We start from the raw sequence: 23,555 nt of genomic DNA on the forward strand, positions 1-23,555 counted from the left end.
TCGGCGTTGTGGCGCAGTTAGCGAAAAGCAGCGCGGCTGTGTGCCGCAGTTAGTTTCGTGTGTACTGAATCTTACCGGGACAAGTTTTGGCGCTCTATCTGACCCCACACATTATTGTAGATAATTTCACTACTTTTTGCGGTACTTTTCAAGCACAGTGGCCACACTCGGCGTAGTGCGCAGTTAGCGAATAGCAGCTCGGCTGTGTGCAGCAGTTAGTTTCGTGTGTACTGAATCTTACCGGGAGAAGTTTTGGCGCTTTATCTGACCCCAGAAATTATTGTAGCTAATTTCACGACTTTTTAGGGTACTTTTCAAGCACAGTGGCCGCGCTCGGCGAAGTGGCATAGTTAGCGAAAAGCGGCTCGGCTGTGTTCCGCAGTTAGCTTTGCATGTACTGAATCTTACTGGGACGAGTTTTGGCGCTTTTTCTCACCCCAGAAATTATTGTAGCTAATTTCACTACTTTTTAGGGTACTTTTCAAGCACAGTGACCGCGCTCAGCGTAGTGGCGCAGTTAGCGAAATGTAGCGCAGCTGTGTGCCGCACTTAGTTTCGTGTGTACTGAATCTTACCGGGAGAAGTTCTGGCGCTTTATGTGACCACAGACATTATTGTAGCTAATTTCACGACTTCTTGCGGTACTTTTCAAGCACAGTGGCTGCGCTCGGCGTTGTGGCGCAGTTAGCGAAAAGCAGCGCGGCTGTGTGCCGCAGTTAGTTTCGTGTGTACTGAATCTTACCGGGAGAAGTTTTGGCGCTTTATCTGACCCCAGAAATTATTGTAGCTAATTTCATTACTTTTTAGGGTACTTTTCAAGCACAGTGGCCGCGCTCGGCGAAGTGGCATAGTTAGCGAAAAGCGGCTCGGCTGTGTTCCGCAGTTAGCTTTGCATGTACTGAATCTTACCGGGACAAGTTTCGGCGCTTTCTCTGACCCCACACAGTATTGTAGCTAATTTCACTACTTTTGGGGTACTTTTCAAGCATAGAGGCCGCGCTCGGCGTAGTGGCGCAGTTAGCGAAAAGCAGCGCGGCTGTGTGCCGCAGTTAGTTTCGTGTGTACTGAATCTTACCGGGAGAAGTTTTGGCGCTTTATCTGACCACAGACATTATTGTAGCTAATTTCACGACTTCTTGCGGTACTTTTCAAGCACAGTGGCCGAGCGCGGCGTACTGGTGCAGTTAGCGAAAAGCGGCTCGGCTGTGTTCCGCAGTTAGCTTTGCATGTACTGAATCTTACCGGGACGAGTTTTGGCGCTTTCTCTGACCCCAGAAATTATTGTAGCTAATTTCACTACTTTGTGCGGTACTTTTCAAGCACAGTGGCTGCGCTCGGCGTTGTGGCGCAGTTAGAGAAAAGCAGCGCGGCTGTGTGCCGCAGTTAGTATCGTGTGTACTGAATCTTACCGGGACAAGTTTCGGCGCTTTCTCTGACCCCACACATTATTGTAGCTAATTTCACTACTTTTGGGGTACTTTTCAAGCATAGAGGCCGCGCTCGGCGTAGGGGGGCAGTTAGCGAAAAGCGGCGCGGCTGTGTGCCCCAGTTAGTTTCGTGTGTACTGAATCTAACCGGGAAAGGTTTGGCGCTTTATCTGACCCCAAATATTATTGTAGCTAATTTCACTACTTTGTGCGGTACTTTTCAAGCACAGTGGCTGCGCTCGGCGTTGTGGCGCAGTTAGCGAAAAGCAGCGCGGCTGTGTGCCGCAGTTAGTTTCGTGTGTACTGAATCTTACCGGGACAAGTTTTGGCGCTTTCTTTGACGCCAGACATTATTGTAACTTTTTCACCACTTTGTGCGGTACTTTTCAAGCACAGTGGCTGCGCTCGGCGTTGTGGCGCAGTTAGCGAAAAGCAGCGCGGCTGTGTGCCGCAGTTAGTTTCGTGTGTACTGAATCTTACCGGGACAAGTTTTGGCGCTTTCTCTGACCCCAGAAATTATTGTAGCTAATTTCATTACTTTGTGCGGTACTTTTCAAGCACAGTGGCTGCGCTCGGCGTTGTGGCGCAGTTAGCGAAAAGCAGCGCGGCTGTGTGCCGCAGTTAGTTTCGTGTGTACTGAATCTTACCGGGACAAGTTTCGGCGCTTTCTCTGACCCCAGATATTATTGTAGCTAATTTCACTACTTTGTGCGGTACTTTTCAAGCACAGTGGCTGCGCTCGGCGTAGTGGCGCAGTTAGCGAGAAGCAGATCGGCTGTGTGCCGGTGTTAGTTTCGTGTGTACTGAATCTTACCGGGACAAGTTTCGGCGCTTTCTCTGACCCCACACATTATTGTAGCTAATTTCACTACTTTTGGGGTACTTTTCAAGCATAGAGGCCGCGCTCGGCGTAGTGGGGCAGTTAGCGAAAAGCGGCGCGGCTGTGTGCCCCAGTTAGTTTCGTGTGTACTGAATCTAACCGGGAAAGGTATCGCGCTTTATCTGACCCCAGATATTATTGTAGCTAATTTCACTACTTTGTGCGGTACTTTTCAAGCACTGTGGCCGCGCTCGGCGTAGTGGCGCAGTTAGGGAAAAGCAGCTCGGCTGTGTGCCGCTGTTAGTTTCGCGTGTACTGAATCTTACGGGGACAAGTTTTGGCGCTTTATCTGACCCCAGAAATTATTGTAGCTAATTTCACTTCTTTTTTCGGTACTTTTCAAGCACTGTGGCCGCGCTCGGCGTAGTGGCGCAGTTAGGGAAAAGCAGCTCGGCTGTGTGCCGCTGTTAGTTTCGCGTGTACTGAATCGTATACCGGGACAAGTTTCGGCGCTTTCTCTGACCCCAGAAATTATTGTAGCTAATCTCACTACTTTTTAGGGTACTTTTCAATCACAGTGGCCGCGCTCGGCGTAGTGGCGCAGTTAGCGAAAAGCAGCTCGGCTGTGTGCCGTAGTTAGTTTCGCGTGTACTGAATCTTACCGGGACAAGTTTTGGCGCTTTCTCTGACCCCAGAAATTATTGTAGCTAATCTCACTACTTTTTAGGGTACTTTTCAAGCACAGTGGCCGCGCTCGGCGTAGTGGCGCAGTTAGGGAAAAGCAGCTCGGCTGTGTGCCGCTCTTAGTTTCGCGTGTACTGAATCTTACCGGGACAACTTTTGGCGCTTTATCTGACCCCAGAAATTATTGTAGCTAATTTCCCTACTTTTTTCGGTACTTTTCAAGCACTGTGGCCGCGCTCGGCGTAGTGGCGCAGTTAGGGAAAAGCAGCTCGGCTGTGTGCCGCCGTTAGTTTCGTGTGTACTGAATCTTACCGGGACAACTTTTGGCGCTTTATCTGACCCCAGAAATTATTGTAGCTAATTTCCCTACTTTTTTCGGTACTTTTCAAGCACTGTGGCCGCGCTCGGCGTAGTGGCGCAGTTAGGGAAAAGCAGCTCGGCTGTGTGCCGCTCTTAGTTTCGCGTGTACCGAATCTTACGGGGACAAGTTTTGGCGCTTTATCTGACCCCAGACATTATTGTAGCTAATTTCACTACTTTTGCGGTACTTTTCAAGCATAGAGGCCGCGCTCGGCGTAGTGGCGCAGTTAGCGAAAAGCAGCGCGGCTGTGTGCCGTAGTTAGTTTCGCGTGTACTGAATCTTACCGGGACAAGTTTCGGCGCTTTATCTGACCCCAGAAATTATTGTAGCTAATTTCACTACTTTTTTCGGTACTTTTCAAGCACTGTGGCCGCGCTCGGCGTAGTGGCGCAGTTAGGGAAAAGCAGCTCGGCTGTGTGCCGCCGTTAGTTTCGTGTGTACTGAATCTTACCGGGACAAGTTTTGGCGCTTTCTCTGACCCCAGAAATTATTGTAGCTAATCTCACTACTTTTTAGGGTACTTTTCAAGCACAGTGGCCGCGCTCGGCGTAGTGGCGCATGCAGTTAGGGAAAAGCAGCTCGGCTGTGTGCCGCTCTTAGTTTCGCGTGTACTGAACCTTACCGGGACAACTTTCGGCGCTTTCTCTGACCCCAGAAATTATTGTAGCTAATCTCACTACTTTTTAGGGTACTTTTCAAGCACAGTGGCCGCGCTCGGCGTAGTGGCGCAGTTAGCGAAAAGCAGCGCGGCTGTGTGCCGTAGTTAGTTTCGTGTGTACTGAATCTTACCGGGACAACTTTTGGCGCTTTATCTGACCCCAGAAATTATTGTAGCTAATTTCCCTACTTTTTTCGGTACTTTTCAAGCACTGTGGCCGCGCTCGGCGTAGTGGCGCAGTTAGGGAAAAGCAGCTCGGCTGTGTGCCGCCGTTAGTTTCGTGTGTACTGAATCTTACCGGGACAAGTTTTGGCGCTTTCTCTGACCCCAGAAATTATTGTAGCTAATCTCACTACTTTTTAGGGTACTTTTCAAGCACAGTGGCCGCGCTCGGCGTAGTGGCGCAGTTAGGGAAAAGCAGCTCGGCTGTGTGCCGCTCTTAGTTTCGCGTGTACTGAATCTTACCGGGACAACTTTTGGCGCTTTATCTGACCCCAGAAATTATTGTAGCTAATTTCACTACTTTTTTCGGTACTTTTCAAGCACTGTGGCCGCGCTCGGCGTAGTGGCGCAGTTAGGGAAAAGCAGCTCGGCTGTGTGCCGCTGTTAGTTTCGCGTGTACTGAATCTTACCGGGACAAGTTTTGGCGCTTTCTCTGAACCCAGAAATTATTGTAGCTAATCTCACTACTTTTTAGGGTACTTTTCAAGCACAGTGGCCGCGCTCGGCGTAGTGGCGCAGTTAGGGAAAAGCAGCTCGGCTGTGTGCCGCTGTTAGTTTCGCGTGTACTGAATCTTACCGGGACAAGTTTTGGCGCTTTCTCTGACCCCAGAAATTATTGTAGCTAATTTCACTACTTTTTTCGGTACTTTTCAAGCACTGTGGCCGCGCTCGGCGTAGTGACGCAGTTAGGGAAAAGCAGCTCGGCTGTGTGCCGCTCTTAGTTTCGCGTGTACTGAATCTTACGGGGACAAGTTTTGGCGCTTTCTCTGACCCCAGAAATTATTGTAGCTAATTTCACTACTTTTTTCGGTACTTTTCAAGCACTGTGGCCGCGCTCGGCGTAGTGACGCAGTTAGGGAAAAGCAGCTCGGCTGTGTGCCGCTCTTAGTTTCGCGTGTACTGAATCTTACGGGGACAAGTTTTGGCGCTTTATATGACCCCAGACATTATTGTAGCTAATTTCACTACTTTTTTCGGTACTTTTCAAGCACAGTGGCCGCGCTCGGCGTAGTGGCGCAGTTAGCGAAAAGTAGCGCAGCTGTGTGCCGCAGTTAGTTTCGCGTGTACTGAATCTTACGGGGACAAGTTTTGGCGCTTTATCTGACCCCAGACATCATTGTAGCTAATTTCACTACTTTTGGGGTACCTTTCAAGCAGAGTGGCCGAGCGCGGCGTAGTGCGCAGTTAGCGAAAACCAGCGCGGCTGTGTGCCGCAGTTAGTTTCGTGTGTACTGAATCTTACCGGGAGAAGTTTTGGCGCTTTATCTGACCACAGACATTATTGTAGCTAATTTCACGACTTCTTGCGGTACTTTTCAAGCACAGTGGCCGCGCTCGGCGTAGTGGCGCAGTTAGCGAGAAGCAGATCGGCTGTGTGCCGGTGTTAGTTTTGCGTGTACTGAATCTTACCGGGACAAGTTTTGGCGCTTTCTCTGACCCTAGACATTATTGTAGCGTAATTTCACAACATTTTGGGGCACTTTTCAAGCAGAGTGTCCGCGCTCGGCGTAGTGCGCAGTTAGCGAAAAGCAGCTCGACTGTGTGCCACAGTTAGTTTCGTGTGTACTGAATCTAACCGGGAAAGGTTTGGCGCTTTATCTGACCCCAGATATTATTGTAGCTAATTTCACTACTTTGTGCGGTACTTTTCAAGCACAGTGGCAGCGCTCGGCGTTGTGGCGCAGTTAGCGAAAAGCAGCGCGGCTGTGTTCCGCAGTTAGCTTTGCATGTACTGAATCTTACGGGGACAAGTTTTGGCGCTATATCTGACACCAGACATTGTCGTAGCTCATTTGACTACTTTTTGGGGTACTTTTTAAGCACAGTGGCCGCGCCCGATGTAGTGGCGCAGTTTGCGAAAAGCATCTCGGCTGTGTGCCGCCGTTAGTTTCGCTTGTACTGAATCTTACCGGGACAAGTTTTGGCGCTTTATCTGACCCCAGACATTATTTTAGGTAATTTCACTACTTTTTAGGGTACTTTTCAAGCACAGTGGCCGCGCTCGGCGTAGTGGCGCAGTTAGGGAAAAGCAGCTCGGCTGTGTGCCGCTGTTAGTTTCGCGTGTACTGAATCTTACCGGGACAAGTTTTGGCGCTTTCTCTGACCCCAGAAATTATTGTAGCTAATTTCACTACTTTTTTCGGTACTTTTCAAGCACTGTGGCCGCGCTCGGCGTAGTGACGCAGTTAGGGAAAAGCAGCTCGGCTGTGTGCCGCTCTTAGTTTCGCGTGTACTGAATCTTACGGGGACAAGTTTTGGCGCTTTCTCTGACCCCAGAAATTATTGTAGCTAATTTCACTACTTTTTTCGGTACTTTTCAAGCACTGTGGCCGCGCTCGGCGTAGTGACGCAGTTAGGGAAAAGCAGCTCGGCTGTGTGCCGCTCTTAGTTTCGCGTGTACTGAATCTTACGGGGACAAGTTTTGGCGCTTTATATGACCCCAGACATTATTGTAGCTAATTTCACTACTTTTTTCGGTACTTTTCAAGCACAGTGGCCGCGCTCGGCGTAGTGGCGCAGTTAGCGAAAAGTAGCGCAGCTGTGTGCCGCAGTTAGTTTCGCGTGTACTGAATCTTACGGGGACAAGTTTTGGCGCTTTATCTGACCCCAGACATCATTGTAGCTAATTTCACTACTTTTGGGGTACCTTTCAAGCAGAGTGGCCGAGCGCGGCGTAGTGCGCAGTTAGCGAAAACCAGCGCGGCTGTGTGCCGCAGTTAGTTTCGTGTGTACTGAATCTTACCGGGAGAAGTTTTGGCGCTTTATCTGACCACAGACATTATTGTAGCTAATTTCACGACTTCTTGCGGTACTTTTCAAGCACAGTGGCCGCGCTCGGCGTAGTGGCGCAGTTAGCGAGAAGCAGATCGGCTGTGTGCCGGTGTTAGTTTCGCGTGTACTGAATCTTACGGGGACAAGTTTGGCGCTTTATCTGACCCCAGACATTCTTGTAGCTAATTTCACTACTTTTTTCGGTACTTTTCAAGCACAGTGGCCGCGCTCGGCGTAGTGGCGCAGTTAGCGAAAAGTAGCGCAGCTGTGTGCCGCAGTTAGTTTCGCGTGTACTGAATCTTACGGGGACAAGTTTTGGCGCTTTATCTGACCCCAGACATTATTGTAGCTAATTTCACTACTTTTGGGGTACTTTTCAAGCGTAGAGGCCGCGCTCGGCGTAGTGGCGCAGTTAGCGAAAAGCAGCGCGGCTGTGTGCCGTAGTTAGTTTCGCGTGTACTGAATCTTACCGGGACAAGTTTCGGCGCTTTATCTGACCCCAGAAATTATTGTAGCTAATTTCACTACTTTTTTCGGTACTTTTCAAGCACTGTGGCCGCGCTCGGCGTAGTGGCGCAGTTAGGGAAAAGCAGCTCGGCTGTGTGCCGCTGTTAGTTTCGCGTGTACTGAATCTTACCGGGACAAGTTTTGGCGCTTTATCTGACACCAGACATTATTGTAGCTAATTTCACTAATTTTTGGGGTACTTTTTAAGCACAGTGGCTGCGCCCGGTGTAGTGTCGCAGTTAGCGAAAAGCAGCCCGGCTGTGTGCCGCCGTTAGTTTCGTGTGTACTGAATCTTACCGGGACAACATTTGGCGCTTTATCTGACCCCAGAAATTATTGTAGCTAATTTCACTACTTTTTTCGGTACTTTTCAAGCACTGTGGCCGCGCTCGGTGTAGTGGCGCAGTTAGGGAAAAGCAGCTCGGCTGTGTGCCGCTGTTAGTTTCGCGTGTACTGAATCTTACCGGGACAACTTTTGGCGCTTTATCTTACCCCAGAAATTATTGTAGCTAATTTCACTACTTTTTTCGGTACTTTTCAAGCACTGTGGCCGCGCTCGGCGTAGTGGCGCAGTTAGCGAAAAGTAGCGCAGCTGTGTGCCGCAGTTAGTTTCGCGTGTACTGAATCTTACCGGGACAACTTTTGGCGCTTTATCTGACCCCAGAAATTATTGTAGCTAATTTCACTACTTTTGGGGTACTTTTCAAGCAGAGTGGCCGAGCGCGGCGTATTGCGCAGTTAGCGAAAACCAGCGCGGCTGTGTGCCGCAGTTAGTTTCGTGTGTACTGAATCTTACCGGGAGAAGTTTTGGCGCTTTATCTGACCACAGACATTATTGTAGCTAATTTCACGACTTCTTGCGGTACTTTTCAAGCACAGTGGCCGCGCTCGGCGTAGTGGCGCAGTTAGCGAGAAGCAGATCGGCTGTGTGCCGGTGTTAGTTTTGCGTGTACTGAATCTTACCGGGACAAGTTTTGGCGCTTTCTCTGACCCTAGACATTATTGTAGCGTAATTTCACAACATTTTGGGGCACTTTTCAAGCAGAGTGTCCGCGCTCGGCGTAGTGCGCAGTTAGCGAAAAGCAGCTCGACTGTGTGCCACAGTTAGTTTCGTGTGTACTGAATCTAACCGGGAAAGGTTTGGCGCTTTATCTGACCCCAGATATTATTGTAGCTAATTTCACTACTTTGTGCGGTACTTTTCAAGCACAGTGGCAGCGCTCGGCGTTGTGGCGCAGTTAGCGAAAAGCAGCGCGGCTGTGTTCCGCAGTTAGCTTTGCATGTACTGAATCTTACCGGGACAAGTTTTGGCGTTTATCTGACCCCAGACATTATTTTAGGTAATTTCACTACTTTTTGGGGTACTTTTCAAGCAGAGTGTCCGCGCTCGGCGTAGTGCGTAGTTAGGGAAAAGCAGCCCGGCTGTGTGCCGCTCTTAGTTTCGCGTGTACTGAATCTTACGGGGACAAGTTTTGGCGCTTTATCTGACCCCAGACATTATTGTAGCTAATTTCACTACTTTTGGGGTACTTTTCAAGCGTAGAGGCCGCGCTCGGCGTAGTGGCGCAGTTAGCGAAAAGCAGCGCGGCTGTGTGCCGTAGTTAGTTTCGCGTGTACTGAATCTTACCGGGACAAGTTTCGGCGCTTTATCTGACCCCAGAAATTATTGTAGCTAATTTCACTACTTTTTTCGGTACTTTTCAAGCACTGTGGCCGCGCTCGGCGTTGTGGCGCAGTTAGGGAAAAGCAGCTCGGCTGTGTGCCGCCGTTAGTTTCGTGTGTACTGAATCTTACCGGGACAACTTTTGGCGCTTTATCTGACCCCAGAAATTATTGTAGCTAATTTCACTACTTTTTTCGGTACTTTTCAAGCACTGTGGCCGCGCTCGGCGTAGTGGCGCAGTTAGCGGAAAGCAGCTCGGCTGTGTGCCGCCGTTAGTTTCGTGTGTACTGAATCTTACCGGGACAACTTTTGGCGCTTTATCTGACCCCAGAAATTATTGTAGCTAATTTCACTACTTTTTTCGGTACTTTTCAAGCACTGTGGCCGCGCTCGGCGTAGTGGCGCAGTTAGCGGAAAGCAGCTCGGCTGTGTGCCGCCGTTAGTTTCGTGTGTACTGAATCTTACCGGGACAACTTTTGGCGCTTTATCTGACCCCAGAAATTATTGTAGCTAATTTCACTACTTTTTTCGGTACTTTTCAAGCACTGTGGCCGCGCTCGGCGTAGTGGCGCAGTTAGCGAAAAGTAGCGCAGCTGTGTGCCGCAGTTAGTTTCGCGTGTACTGAATCTTACGGGGACAAGTTTTGGCGCTTTATCTGACCCCAGACATTATTGTAGCTAATTTCACTACTTTTGGGGTACTTTTCAAGCAGAGTGGCCGAGCGCGGCGTATTGCGCAGTTAGCGAAAACCAGCGCGGCTGTGTGCCGCAGTTAGTTTCGTGTGTACTGAATCTTACCGGGAGAAGTTTTGGCGCTTTATCTGACCACAGACATTATTGTAGCTAATTTCACGACTTCTTGCGGTACTTTTCAAGCACAGTGGCCGCGCTCGGCGTAGTGGCGCAGTTAGCGAGAAGCAGATCGGCTGTGTGCCGGTGTTAGTTTTGCGTGTACTGAATCTTACCGGGACAAGTTTTGGCGCTTTCTCTGACCCTAGACATTATTGTAGCGTAATTTCACAACATTTTGGGGCACTTTTCAAGCAGAGTGTCCGCGCTCGGCGTAGTGCGCAGTTAGCGAAAAGCAGCTCGACTGTGTGCCACAGTTAGTTTCGTGTGTACTGAATCTAACCGGGAAAGGTTTGGCGCTTTATCTGACCCCAGGTATTATTGTAGCTACACACTAAACATTTTAACACCCTTAAGGGTGTAAATCAGTTTGTCGCCAGACGAACACCCTAAGGGTGCTGTTGTCTACACCCTACAGTTGGGGTGCCACTATAGCACCCTAAAGGAAGGGTGTCCAGCAAAATAAATTTAGGGTGTAAGGGTGCTCGTCCAAATTAACACCCATCTGTGTGGGTGTTGGAAGGGTGTACACCCTTTTATTTCTAGCGTGTATGGAAGGCAGATTCGGCAGTACACGCCTTCAATTACTACTATGTACAGCGATCCTCGCGCAACTATTTCGTGTGCCAGAAGGTTCAAGTTCGGCTACCAAACGCACTGTCAAACAGCCGGCCTTGAAGCTTCGATGGGCATACACAACACCTATACGTGTGGATCACATTACATATTAGTAATTCATGGTGTATATTGGAAAACCTGTCTTCGCTGCACAAATACAACCTAGCAAACTTGACACTTTTGAGCATGTATATCAACACCAAGGTTATCACGATTTCCATATCCAAATAATATGCAACACAGACTGGTAAGATATATTCTGCATTTTCAAGAAAACGCAAATATATTTATTGCATGCTGCAATACAGAGTACAACATATACATAAATCACATGAAATATAAACATGCACAATCACCACACATCGGTAAGTACAAGAACATGTACATTCCCCCCAAAGGTACCTAAAATATATGTATTGATCAAATCTGTTATTAGAGAAGAAACTATGTATAGCGGCACTGAAAGAGCCTGGGTTGATTCGCAGTGTTTTGCGCCACATAAAGGAATAAATTTTTAGTATTAGGCTCCAGTGAACGAAAATTCAAGTTTTGATGCCTTAAAAAAAGGCATATTGCAAAGGTGAATTAGGGAAGCAATTGAAATGCAGAGCAAACGCACAAGAAAGGCACGTGTTATTTTGTACACTAATGTAATCGCAAAGCATTATGAAAAGTTTGGAAAGTCGATGTAAAGCATAACTGGCCAACATTTTTCAGACTGAAACAATACTTTCCAAGCATAGACATGCTTTAAGTGAGGTTTATGCCAGAAGCCTTATTGCTAATTTTCTATTTCCAACAAGATTACTTGAGCACAAAAAATACGTAGAATTTTTTAGTGCCTACATAGTTTGTCCTCTTTTGTGAAACGAGAGTTCTCTGGGCTAAAGGTGCTGTGTAGCGGTTTTTCTAACTACAATACCAGTTTCTATAAATTTTTGTTTTGTAACTCTAAGGCACTGGTACATATACAATATGTAGTTTGAAAATAGGTTCTTTTCTTACTATAAATCAAAAGAGTGCATATTCCACATCTACTAGTGCCTGGGTGCAAAGTGCCGTAGGAGGCCTGATAAAAACAAACCACTGTTGATTAAACGATTTTGCTGAGCAGAAAATGTGGACAGTGTTTTAAAATACATAGTAAATTTCTAAATTATTTGCACTTAGATGCAGTAATTCAAGATTAAGGCATGCTATAGCATGTGAGCATGCAAATTAGCAAATATGGTTTAATAAATTAGCCATACTCTGGTTACTAAAAGAACACAGGCATAGGCAATCATGCAAAAGTTCAAGTTAAATATCACACTGTTAACATTTGCCAGCAAATGGCCGTATCAAACATTATAATTATACTGAACAAGGGTAGTTTCTTGGGATAGTTTGCAATTAATGAGATAAAATTACGTACAGCTTGAATGACAAGAACTGCGAGAGATGACAGACTGCGCTGACTTCCAACAATATTTAATTATGTTGCCACATCATGTGTATTTGTACAAAAGCGGGCATGCGCAGAATATGAGTCACAAGGGGTGTCTAACAGCAAGTGACTGTACTAAGAACATCGCCCTTTGAAAAAAATAAACATTATAATTTCTATCTGTTGAGATACAAGACTTCACTAGGAGTCAGCACGATAGAGGGGTCACTAACGCACACACTAACCAGTTTTCTAGTGAAATCTGCTTCTATAGTTTCCCGGATGACCTGTGTCTCGCTAAAGCTTCCGTACCTTCAAAGAGGGGCACGCAGCCGCAGTCCCAGCAATGGATGCCGAAGTGGCCTTGAATAGTGTTATGGACGTTGTTATCGTGCTCTCCTAAATGATTGTTTAGGCGCCTGCCTGTCTGTCCTACAAAGTCAAATGAGATATTGTAAAGCTTTGCGTCCTTAACAGCCTCAATAAATCTTGCTCACACGAGATGCAACATAGCGTTGCTGCACAGGCTGATTGCCTTTCTTGGGTTGGCTACCCTTTGGCCTTAATTTCAGGCATAGTGGAACAGCTTCTGAAGTGCACAAAACATGATGAGCGCACTCGGTCAAGGAACCAGCCGGTTGAAAGACACAGGTTTGCAGTGCTACCGTATGTTCATGATGTCTCCCATAGGCTAAAAAAGATTAGGGAACCTACAGAAATCGCAGTCCTTTTCTCAGCCCCGGAAAAGCTGGCAAGGCTCTGTAAGTGTGTAAACGCGCCTGAATCATGTCAGAGTTGTTGCTCTGCCGGGCACAGAAAACGTTTTGCGATGTGTGCAACGAATGTGGTTTCCCAAATTCCCATTTTGAGGCAGTGAATATATTGGACAGATAGGCAGGCGCCTAAATGATCGTTTAAGAGAGCACTATAACAACGTCAATAACACTGTTCAAGGCCACTTGGGCATTCATTGCCGGGACTGCGGCTGCATGCCCCTCTTTAAGATACGGAAGTTTCAGCGAGACACAGCTCACCCGGTAAATTATTGAAGCTGATTTCACCAGAAAACTGGGTAGTGTGTGCGTTAGTGGCCCCTCTATCACGCTGACCCCTAGTGAAATTTTGTATCTAAACAGATAGAAATTGTGATGTTTTTTTTTTCAAGTGACCATGTTCTTTTTACAATGACTTGCGGTTAGAACACCCCTTGCGACTGGCTTTCATTTTCTGCGCATGACCCCTCTGTGTATACACACACGATGTGGCAACGCAATACAATATTGTTGAAAGTCAGTGGAGTGTGTCTCTCGCAGTCCTTGTCCTTCACGCTGTACGTCATTTTTTATACTGAACAGCCAATATTGATTCAAAATTAGAAAAATATAGTACACATCTGAGCTGCAAAAATGCAAGTGATGCAGCAAATGGCCTTTAGCTTTCCAAAAGAAAAAGAAATGTTCACGGTTAACCACGAGGTGCAGGGACTCCATTCTCTGAGCATCTTGACCAATAAATGCAGCGCATGGCATTGCTGGAATCTTGCATCCTGCATTAGCAAAATAAGAAGAGAATCATGAGAATTCAGCCCGTGCAATTACACACGTACTTTGCGGAAAAATGATAAATAATGTGACTGGGCAGAATGCACCGCTCAGGCAACTGGGCAAGACAAGTGAAAGGTAGGAGAAGTTTCTATTTTGCAAATTAAGGAATTGCATGTTACTGTGAATGCTAAACCACTATGTCATTGTGAACACAAGGTACATACAGCAGCAAAAACATAAATTTACAGTAGCCTTTTCACCATAGAAAATAAGAGTGAATAAAGTTTAAAGACTACCAATGACATCTCTCAACAACAGACATTTGTCCAAGAGTGTGTATGTGACCTTAATACAAAATTGACATTATGAAATCTGCAATATATCTGCATTACACTTTATAAGTACTGCAGGTGAGAAGCTTACGGGATATGGCACATTAAGAGTTAAATGCACAAGGCATTAAAAAATGACTGTTTTTACACAACATTATTACACTAGGAGACAAAGAGAACTGTTTTACAGAGTGTGCACACAAACTGAAAATGAGGGAATCCCCACTGGCATTCTCATTTGCCCTGAAATACATGCATCCAGCCCAACAATATCCAACTCTACAATGCAGTTTATTAGACACTTTCTGCATCCTAAAATTTATCGTGTATTTCTTATTTATTAATTTAGTAAGAATGGGCATTTTGGCATACTTTCCTCGAAAATTTAGCATGTGTGATCAACTATTTTTCTTAGAGCACGCCCCCTTCTTTCAATGGGTTAGCTTGGCAATGCACTGACAAGTAGTATTCCCTTATTTAAACTTATTATCCTTCCTCATGCTCCCACTTCATGCTCTAAACTGTGATGCCACTCCGATGCAGTTTATGTTAATCTGTGACTATTTACATGGTCCTTCTTTCTGTAGCCTCTCAACTAGAGCCTGAAATTTCTTGTCTCCTAGAACAATCGTTTTTCTTGCCCAAAACATATTGCACGGTTACCCCTCATAGGGGGTGGGGGGGTGTACTGTATATGAGTTTTCACATATTCAATGAACCTCAGAGACACAACCATTTCTCATCCTGTGTTGCTACTACCCGCATGAGTCACAATGGTTGTAAATTGGCTACCTGCCCTCTCTCGCTTAAAAGTACATTTTGCATGTGGAAAATAACCACAAGCATCACATTTCATTGAATGAGTGCTCCTGTGCATGTTTTTTTTTCCGTCCTGTAATGGCTAAGTTCAACATGGTCAAGTTGTTGGAAAACTGTCTAGCCTCAACCAATACTTTGTGTGGTTTCAAAATTATGATACATTCATTTTTCAAAACTTGTCCCAAATTCAGCACGGGACATTTTCATGATGCAAATGAGGTAAGGTTGTGCTCAGAGACTATGATAGGCCTGCTATATCCTGCAAAACTATGTGAAATGAAATATGCTTGCAATTTTCGTGAGCAGCTAGCTCAGTACAATTAGGCACATTACCTGCGGAAACGTTTTTTTAACGCTCTCGAGAGGTCCTGGTTTCTTGTAATTTCTTCAAATCCCTTGCAGTCTAGATTGCAATCCGGTACATTTTGATTTTGATATTGTATTCAAAATAAAAACAGCTGAAATTTCAAGGTTTTGATAATTATATGGGAATAAATTAACGGTAGAAAAGTGTAATGCAATGAGCAAATAACAAGCTCATTGCAGAGAGTAAACAAATATTCCTTTCCTGCAAATAAATTGGTAGCAGGAAGGTCATACGAAATTAGCAGTGAATGCACAATAAAGAATATGATGCTACAATGCCCCGGCATTCTGTGAATATTCTTGCACAAAGAAAATCCTCATTATGAAAGACCATCAAGAAAATGCAAATGTATACTTTGGATCAGCAGTCATACCTGCAGTATGGACTGTACCATCGGCAATATTTACAACCACACACAACTGCACATCATATCAAGCTTAGGCGGCCAAGGAGCCTGAGTTTTAAATTATAACTTGACTTATTATATTACACTACACAACTATATCTACTTACAATGTTGTCTTCTCAACCGCTTTCAAGAAGACATTAACCATCTGTCTGAAGGCGAACGCAAGTGGCTTGCTCTTGATGGGGGGCGCCAAGGCTGGGCATTGTGAAATTGCTGCTACCATCTGCATGACCTGCGAGAAACGACGCTCTAAGTACAAGATAAACAAATGCTATTAGAGCAAAAGACAAGATCATTGGCAATGAGCCTCGTTTTGGTTTGAACGAGAAAAGCCAAGAACATGGACTTTGTGCTGCTTACTGAAGAAGCAAGCCTCCTTCCAGATGTTGCAGTCATGCATTAAGATTGTCACACAGCTGCATGCTTGTATGCTGCTGTCGCCAGTACGCCAGTATGCTTTGAAGTTTATTATTTCAAGTTAAATTGATTATTGTGTTTTCTTGCCAATTCTTGGCAAACAGACCAGCAATGAAATAGCTCACTTACACACATACTCCCTTTTGGGGAGAGAATTCACACACACGGACGCATGCATGGGCGCACACACACACACACGCACACACATGCTTCTACAATATGAGCAGCTTCCTGTGCTTGACACACATACATTTTTTTTATCCTGTGTCACTCCTACAGCTAAGGCATAAAAAATCCTTTGTGTTACCAACCCCAAACTCCTCAACCTACACCACCAGCTTAAACACTTTCTCGAGAGCCAGGACAAGCCTTCTAGCTTCCCCAGTGCTCCAAACTGTAGTTACGAATTTCAATAGGGCTATAGGCGACAGCTCTCGAAAGGCATGCAAATTACTCGGAGACCTAAAGCTTGTATATGATACCTCTAAAGCACAACGCTTCAAATTTTCAAAATTCATTAAAGCTCCTGAAGACAATTGCTATATACGTAGAACGTCTCGAATAACCTGCCGCTAACAATTTCAGCGGTTGTCTGCATCAAAAGAAATGTGGGCTAATGGGAAATCCACGTCTTTAAAACACACTACCAGATTTCTTAATCATTTATTTATGCTCTGGATGTACCGTTCCTTTCACAATAAAAAACAAGGCTATTGATTTATCAGTGCATGGGAGGAAAAAGGACGAAGCGTATACTTGGCGCCTTCCCACTGGTCCTCCCGAGAAACGGCGCCTCTACAGCAGTTGTCCAGGGTGGCTTGAAACCAAACTCGGCTTTCCGGCGGGAACATTCGCTGCACCAAATCGGAAGAGTTTTATTGCGAGTAAAACTCTACCGGCCTCATGCAATACACACGCACGCACACAAAACGCACCCACACGCACACACAAGTATACGCACTCTCAAAGCGCAGACACAAAAGCGCGCACGCGCACACTGATGAACACAAACAAGCACACATACATGCATGCAGGCAGACACGCTAACACGTGCACGCACACACAGCGACCCACAGACAAGACACTCACAAAACACGTACGCACTAGACACGCGCAAACACGCCGGCCCATACAAACCGGCATGTACTGAACGCGCGCGCGCGCGCACGCACACACACACACACACACACGCACGCACGCACACACACACACACACACACACACACACACACACACACACACACACACACAAAGCGAGCTGAGCTGAGCGCACACACGCACGCACGCACACACAAATCAAGCCGAGCGCGAGCACGCGCACACGCACAGACAAAGCGAGCGGAAAAAATGCTGAAGGCGTCCGGCAAGCAGCAACAGCAGCACGCAACCGCATCAGGGAGAACCAATACCGCGCCGGTTCCTTCGAAAGGTGGCTAGGCCAGTCCTTTTTCTACGCGACGCAAAAGTGGTCGACCACATTTAACTGAAGTGCGAACGACCGTATTACAAGCAGCCGCGCTGAACGCACATGAGAATCACATCAATGAACGTTCAAGGGCTGAGAAACAAAGCGTAACTATGCAGGCGCACCACGCCCGATGTAGATTTGACAAACATTAGTCACACGGGACGCGATCGAGGTAGTTAACTTGCCCTAGTAGGAGTGCAGCTGCTCTTGCTCTTACATTAGCGAATTATGAATCATGCTACGAGATCACAGTGAGATATTACTAAAGCGAACAAAACAAATACCAAATAAACGGGCACTTGCCTGAAAGTTTCCATCATGCCAGTACTACCGACCGGGCACGTTGCAACTTCTCGTTTCAGCCTTCGTGGATCCATCTTCCAGTGCGTACGAACGCTTTGCTTTGAAGTGGGGCACGAGTAATACACAAAGCATGGGCCACATCTTCTTCTACCCCGCGCGCAAAACTAATCACACGTTTAAAATTACTTCGCACAGCGCGCGACGCGAACGCACGCGAAAACGAGCATGATGGCGCAGCTTCCGCCTTCCCGTCCTGCCGCGCGCCGAAGTGATGGTACAGCGTCGGCCGTCACTTCCGGTCGCTTTTCATTGGGCATGGGGTGGCCGCGCAAATTGAACGTTTATTCTGACAGGTTTGCTTGCTCGCATGGACGCCTGTTTGCTGCTGCTTCGTTGTGGTCTCTAACTAGAGCGGTGAGGCGGGTAGTTACTACTACGTTTCGTGCGGGGCATTTTATTTTGGGGTGGGGGGCGCAGTCTGTGCTGCATCACTGAGGCTACAGTACACAAATCGGGACCGTGAGCGAGACGATCGGCGCTCTTCTGCTGGTGCGATTAGATTATTCGCTGCGTCCGAACGAAGCAACTTCGCGAGGTCACAGCGTAGTTTCAGCGATATCATGGCTCGATAAAGACGCTCACATCTTGGTCGTGCGACAGCGACACGTAAACATTCATGAGGAGACTGAAGACTGCGTTTGCAAGTGCGTATGCTCTGGATAAGAAATTACAGCTTTGACGACACCAGCCCTTAATATATAGGCTCAGCCTTACAAGCTGTATTTGAGGAAGCACTTAGAAAGCAGATCAGTAGCTTAGTAAGCCTCTGAATGAATTAGGCAAGGTACGTGGAAATTCGGGTTTGAGAACTTCCAACGTGATCTCGCCTCTATAAGTCTTCTTTATGGATTCACCATGCAAATTGTATGTTGATGCCATTGTACAGCAGAGGCTCGTCCAACAGCACGTCCCTGTTTGTTCAGCAATGTATCCAAACAGCTTCTTCCATTTCACCACTTTTTGTTGGGCTATTAAGGGCACCGAAATATTAGTGCAGAATTGCGCAAGTTGCTCTCGTGTTTTCGCTCTGCTACTGCAGTTTTTCTAGAAGTGTTTAATTGCATGTTAATATTCCTGTGAGCACGAAAAATAATGATAATGGAATTGTAAGTGAAAGGGCGTTCTTTTTCTGGATGATACATTTTTGGAGTGGCCGTCATGCCAGTAACATCAGAATCCTTGAAGAAATATCGACAGTCACTTAGGAATGGGAAAACTTAATCGCTTCACGCATCTACACTTGCAATTGTCACGTGACCATAATACGTTAGTTCATACATTGTCACGTGTTCTTCACAATACTACCTTAATCTCCCGTAATCCACCGTGCTATAGTTTGTACGAACCTTAATGCAATTTATTCCACCCTTATTCGCATTATTTCACATTATTTACCCATAATTGCTCATACTTAACGTTGTTGTATTTACTACCTTCTGTATCACTACTGACGTCATACAAGACGGCGATGACTTCACATTTTATTTATTTATTATATACATTCAAGGCCTAGTAGGCACAACAGAAAGAAGTGGTGAAAATATGCAATAATTGCATTGCAGCGCAAAAATAGAAAATCAAACCATAAGATAATTTGAACGGTGACCTTGAATTAGTGGTGTCACAAATTGAGACTGTTGAGGCGGGAAGGCGGTTGCATTCAGTGGCTGTTCTTGGCAAAAAGGAAGAATGGCACATCAATTTTGTGTTGATGGTCGATGCGAGACGAGAACTTGGTGTGGTGAAAAGATTTTCTTTACGGGAAGGGTTAAATTAGCATATTCTATGAAAAAGACAGAGACGAAAGTATTTGCGACGTAACCAAAGGTCAGGTTCACCTAGTGTTCTTTTCATGGACGTGACGCTAGAATGAAGTGAATAATTTGAGAGAATAAAACGGGCGGCGCGGTTCTGAATGCTTTCTGAATGCTTTCAAGGGAAATGACAAGATTGGCATGAGCAGGGTCCCGTATGGATTGTTGTTGCGGAGAACGCCACCTTACCTACCTGAAAGGCCATGAAACGCTTTCGCATTAAAAATGCAATACATACACACATTGCTCAATGCGTGGACGTGTACACGTTACTCAGATTTATGCATCAATACGTTCAACACCCTTCAGGCGTCGATTTAACACCCTTCTTTGAGCAAAGTCACACCTTATGTGTGGTATCCACCCTTGTGATAGGGTGCTTTGGCCGAAAAGGGTGCTAAAAGGGTGTGGGCATGGGTGTAAATGCCGAGAGCACCCCTATTAACACCCATAAGGGTGTAAAAATGTTTAGTGTGTAATTTCACTACTTTGTGCGGTACTTTTCAAGCACAGTGGCAGCGCTCGGCGTTGTGGCGCAGTTAGCGAAAAGCAGCGCGGCTGTGTTCCGCAGTTAGCTTTGCATGTACTGAATCTTACCGGGACCGTGAAAGCGGTATGGCCTCTTCTTGTGCGTCTTCAAGAGCTGCCTAGCAGACTTCGAGTGCTTGCACAGGAGATGACGCTCTCTTCATGGTGCACACCAAACAGCCAGACCAACCAGAGCAACCGTCAATACCACCTGCCCTCTTTGATGCATCTCTATATGCCAACTGGACTCCGCCGAAGCGAGGCGACACTGCTTTATCGCTTATGGTTAGGGGTGGCTTTCACGAAATCTTACTCATTCCGCATTGGAATGGCCGACAACGCTCTCTGCAATGCCTGTCTTTGCGAGGAGACGCTGCAACACATTCTGTGCGACTGTCCTGAATATAATGTTCAGCGACAGTCCCTGGCATCCGTTCTCGCGCACCTTGACACTAGACCATTGTCCCTCGACACGATTTTCACATGCCGCCGACAGAAGACATCGCAGGTGAAGGCGACAAAGGGACTACTTCAGTTTTTGAAAGAGACGGGATTGGACAAGCGGCTCTGACAGTGTTATCACGTACAATGCCAGATTGATAGACTCTACCGGACGATGTTTGTGTGCTGTACTATGTGCTCTCTCTCTCTCTCCCCCTTCCCAATCTTTCATCGCACCCATCCCTCTCCCATGTGTAGGGTAGCAAACCGGTTACGCTAAACTGGTTAACCTCCCTGCCTTTCCTTCTCTACTTTTTCCTTCCTTCCTTCCTTACCGGGACAAGTTTTGGCGCTTTATCTGACCCCAGACATTATTTTAGATAATTTCACTACTTTTTGGGGTACTTTTCAAGCAGAGTGTCCGCGCTCGGCGTAGTGCGTAGTTAGGGAAAAGCAGCCCGGCTGTGTGCCGCTCTTAGTTTCGCGTGTACTGAATCTTACGGGGACAAGTTTTGGCGCTTTATCTGACCCCAGACATTATTGTAGCTAATTTCACTACTTTTGGGGTACTTTTCAAGCGTAGAGGCCGCGCTCGGCGTAGTGGCGCAGTTAGCGAAAAGCAGCGCGGCTGTGTGCCGTAGTTAGTTTCGCGTGTACTGAATCTTACCGGGACAAGTTTCGGCGCTTTATCTGACCCCAGAAATTATTGTAGCTAATTTCACTACTTTTTTCGGTACTTTTCAAGCACTGTGGCCGCGCTCGGCGTTGTGGCGCAGTTAGGGAAAAGCAGCTCGGCTGTGTGCCGCCGTTAGTTTCGTGTGTACTGAATCTTACCGGGACAACATTTGGCGCTTTATCTGACCCCAGACATTATTTTAGGTAATTTCACTACTTTTTGGGGTACTTTTCAAGCAGAGTGTCCGCGCTCGGCGTAGTGCGTAGTTAGGGAAAAGCAGCCCGGCAGTGTGCCGCTCTTAGTTTCGCGTGTACTGAATCTTACGGGGACAAGTTTGGCGCTTTATCTGACCCCAGACATTCTTGTAGCTAATTTCACTACTTTTTTCGGTACTTTTCAAGCACAGTGGCCGCGCTCGGCGTAGTGGCGCAGTTAGCGAAAAGTAGCGCAGCTGTGTGCCGCAGTTAGTTTCGCGTGTACTGAATCTTACGGGGACAAGTTTTGGCGCTTTATCTGACCCCAGACATTATTGTAGCTAATTTCACTACTTTTGGGGTACTTTTCAAGCGTAGAGGCCGCGCTCGGCGTAGTGGCGCAGTTAGGGAAAAGCAGCTCGGCTGTGTGCCGCTGTTAGTTTCGCGTGTACTGAATCTTACCGGGACAAGTTTTGGCGCTTTATCTGACACCAGACATTATTGTAGCTAATTTCACTAATTTTTGGGGTACTTTTTAAGCACAGTGGCTGCGCCCGGTGTAGTGTCGCAGTTAGCGAAAAGCAGCCCGGCTGTGTGCCGCCGTTAGTTTCGTGTGTACTGAATCTTACCGGGACAACATTTGGCGCTTTATCTGACCCCAGAAATTATTGTAGCTAATTTCACTACATTTTTCGGTACTTTTCAAGCACTGTGGCCGCGCTCGGTGTAGTGGCGCAGTTAGGGAAAAGCAGCTCGGCTGTGTGCCGCTGTTAGTTTCGCGTGTACTGAATCTTACCGGGACAACTTTTGGCGCTTTATCTTACCCCAGAAATTATTGTAGCTAATTTCACTACTTTTTTCGGTACTTTTCAAGCACTGTGGCCGCGCTCGGCGTAGTGGCGCAGTTAGCGGAAAGCAGCGCAGCTGTGTGCCGCAGTTAGTTTCGCGTGTACTGAATCTTACGGGGACAAGTTTTGGCGCTTTATCTGACCCCAGACATTATTGTAGCTAATTTCACTACTTTTGGGGTACTTTTCAAGCAGAGTGGCCGAGCGCGGCGTATTGCGCAGTTAGCGAAAACCAGCGCGGCTGTGTGCCGCAGTTAGTTTCGTGTGTACTGAATCTTACCGGGAGAAGTTTTGGCGCTTTATCTGACCACAGACATTATTGTAGCTAATTTCACGACTTCTTGCGGTACTTTTCAAGCACAGTGGCCGCGCTCGGCGTAGTGGCGCAGTTAGCGAGAAGCAGATCGGCTGTGTGCCGGTGTTAGTTTTGCGTGTACTGAATCTTACCGGGACAAGTTTTGGCGCTTTCTCTGACCCTAGACATTATTGTAGCGTAATTTCACAACATTTTGGGGCACTTTTCAAGCAGAGTGTCCGCGCTCGGCGTAGTGCGCAGTTAGCGAAAAGCAGCTCGACTGTGTGCCACAGTTAGTTTCGTGTGTACTGAATCTAACCGGGAAAGGTTTGGCGCTTTATCTGACCCCAGAAATTATTGTAGCTAATTTCACTACTTTGTGCGGTACTTTTCAAGCACAGTGGCAGCGCTCGGCGTTGTGGCGCAGTTAGCGAAAAGCAGCGCGGCTGTGTTCCGCAGTTAGCTTTCCATGTACTGAATCTTACCGGGACAAGTTTTGGCGCTTTATCTGACCCCAGACATTATTATAGGTAATTTCACTACTTTTTGGGGTACTTTTCAAGCAGAGTGTCCGCGCTCGGCGTAGTGCGTAGTTAGGGAAAAGCAGCCCGGCTGTGTGCCGCTCTTAGTTTCGCGTGTACTGAATCTTACGGGGACAAGTTTTGGCGCTTTATCTGACCCCAGACATTATTGTAGCTAATTTCACTACTTTTGGGGTACTTTTCAAGCGTAGAGGCCGCGCTCGGCGTAGTGGCGCAGTTAGCGAAAACCAGCGCGGCTGTGTGCCGCAGTTAGTTTCGTGTGTACTGAATCTTACCGGGAGAAGTTTTGGCGCTTTATCTGACCACAGACATTATTGTAGCTAATTTCACGACTTCTTGCGGTACTTTTCAAGCACAGTGGCCGCGCTCGGCGTAGTGGCGCAGTTAGCGAGAAGCAGATCGGCTGTGTGCCGGTGTTAGTTTTGCGTGTACTGAATCTTACCGGGACAAGTTTTGGCGCTTTCTCTGACCCTAGACATTATTGTAGCGTAA

At 46.8% G+C, this 23,555-nt stretch overlaps 1 long non-coding RNA gene across 2 annotated transcripts; it reads right to left on the minus strand.

The window, feature by feature from the left end:
• Window positions 1-12,476: 12,476 nt before the first annotated feature.
• Window positions 12,477-17,922, minus strand: LOC142592600 (uncharacterized). 2 transcript variants are annotated; one of them, XR_012830730.1, is made up of 3 exons: window positions 17,666-17,922; window positions 15,582-15,709; window positions 12,477-13,552 (listed from the first exon to the last, which is right to left on the minus strand). It is a non-coding gene; the product is annotated as an uncharacterized LOC142592600 (long non-coding RNA). The 2 variants fall into 2 exon arrangements; XR_012830731.1 differs by lacking the exon at window positions 17,666-17,922 and adding an exon at window positions 16,651-16,955.
• Window positions 17,923-23,555: the final 5,633 nt, after the last annotated feature.

This window comes from Dermacentor variabilis, chromosome 9, assembly GCF_050947875.1.
Source record: "Dermacentor variabilis isolate Ectoservices chromosome 9, ASM5094787v1, whole genome shotgun sequence".
In the NCBI taxonomy this organism is placed as follows: domain Eukaryota; kingdom Metazoa; phylum Arthropoda; class Arachnida; order Ixodida; family Ixodidae; genus Dermacentor; species Dermacentor variabilis.